This window comes from Strongylocentrotus purpuratus, unplaced genomic scaffold (genome assembly GCF_000002235.5).
Source record: "Strongylocentrotus purpuratus isolate Spur 01 unplaced genomic scaffold, Spur_5.0 spur5_scaffold_11, whole genome shotgun sequence".
NCBI lineage: Eukaryota > Metazoa > Echinodermata > Echinoidea > Camarodonta > Strongylocentrotidae > Strongylocentrotus > Strongylocentrotus purpuratus.
In genome coordinates this window covers 10,717,907-10,719,800 of record NW_022145596.1, presented here as the reverse complement: position 1 = coordinate 10,719,800, position 1,894 = coordinate 10,717,907, and the positions used below count along the sequence as shown (strand labels likewise).

General features: G+C 34.1%; 1 long non-coding RNA gene across 1 annotated transcript; it reads right to left on the bottom strand.

Moving 5' to 3' along the window:
• Positions 1-249: 249 nt before the first annotated feature.
• LOC105437434 lies at positions 250-1,612 on the bottom strand. The gene is made up of 3 exons (XR_004063364.1): positions 1,453-1,612; positions 868-1,011; positions 250-333 (listed from the first exon to the last, which is right to left on the bottom strand). It is a non-coding gene; the product is annotated as an uncharacterized LOC105437434 (long non-coding RNA).
• Positions 1,613-1,894: the final 282 nt, after the last annotated feature.

Genomic DNA, 1,894 nt, shown 5'->3' with positions numbered 1-1,894 from the left:
AGAATCTTTCTGCCCAGTCCTCAGTTTCATCCTATAAGATGGTAGTTGACATTGTTAGAATTTTAATGTTTATTCGTTGAGGATTAGTTATCTTTAATTATTTGAAAGTCGACAAGATGATAAACTTCATTAGCTTTATTGAATGTAGTATTCTACAAACATATAATACAAATAACAAATAAATATCATGTAAATATTCCAGTTTAAACCCATCTCTATTGTCCTCTTTCATTATATGAGGGTGGCATCTTTAAGACGTAGTCTCATGTAGATATCTTCTGCATCCATCACTAAAGTTGTAGCCTAGTTTTCAGAAAAAAATATAACCCAAGTCTGTTGAATGGAAAAATGAAATAAGATATAAAAAAATCAACAATGACTAATAACATACACCCTGATACCTGCTCAGAAAAAGGAAGGACTGAAATTCACTTGGGGTTCTAGTGGGCAAACCTAAACTATTTTTTGTACAAGACTAGTTTAAATACTGACCGCATCTTAAATTATTACTGATGATCCCATTAAGACGATAGGCCTGCTGGAGCTCGGATCAGACAAGGTATGAAATAAGTAATACAATGTAATACAACTCGTGCTCATACCGGTAATTGAATAATACTCGGTTAAGTATGGGACATAAAATGACCAAACAACTTTGACCAGAGAATGTACTGGAAATAATGCTACTGAAACATACGTAATGTAGACTTATATTTCATCTATATTGACATTTAATTTTTAATCTAAATTACAATTGTGATATTAAGTCAATTATTCTTTTACAAGTCAACTGACAATGAAAAATATCTGTTTCAGATCTATAATTTTCTCCATGACATTTGTTCCACAAAAATTTATTGGGGGTACCTTCATGTATATTAGCACACTTGCTCGTATGAAGTGTAGTAGGCCCGCATCTCTAGATATGATCCCGTCAACATCTGTTCTTTGTTCCTCTCCTGAGTTTGCAAACCAGAATGCCTTCATCATCCACTGTAGAGAGGCATCATCCTACATGAGAGAAAACAAAGTAGGTACATGTATTTCAATTAAAAACTGATACTGATGGATACATATCAACCATAATACATCCTATAAACAGACTTTTATCAATCTTATTTTGTGTTCTTCTTCATCTTCATTGCTCAAGAAGTGAAAGTACCCCTTACAAATAAAAAAAATGAGGGGTCCTGTGTATACCCTACATGTAGTGCTTACAATGTGCATTTGATATGGCTCTTCTAAACACAGGACCTCCTGTAAATAAGGACAAATTTTCCTTTGTAAACATAGAAAGAAAAGACATCAATATTTGTATACTAGGTGCAGAACTAGAATAAAATATACCCTCCACTATATATGCTTGCAATGTCAACTTAGTTCCATTTCCTTTTGAGTGAATTAATAGGTGGTCGTTTAATATGTGTGTGCTAAATAACCTGATAACTGTACCTGCATGGGACTTTCTGCTTCATCTTGCAAATATAAGAGATGTTGTAATGTCCTCCTTCCAGCTCTTCAGTTTCAATCTTTTGGAACAAAAAGAAGAAGAAAATCAATACGACAATCAAGGCATCCCTTTCTCCTTAACAAAATAAAATAGATCTAGCATAATTCAAATTAATAGATATTTTTATGTCATGGTTGGCCTTAATTTTAATATGGTGTGGAAATCAACATTCCTATTTAATGAACCACAGTACAAAGTAAAACTAAATGGAAGATTTAACTTGTGCATCAAACAGTGGTTTCTATGGCCTATGAACACGAAGCAGTACTTAGTAGAATTAGTTTATTATAACAAGAAGAGGTGGACTACATACCATATAAGCAGAGGCGGCGCTCCGAGAGGGGGGGGGGGGCAGAGTGCCCTCCCATTTGGTCAAGTACCCTA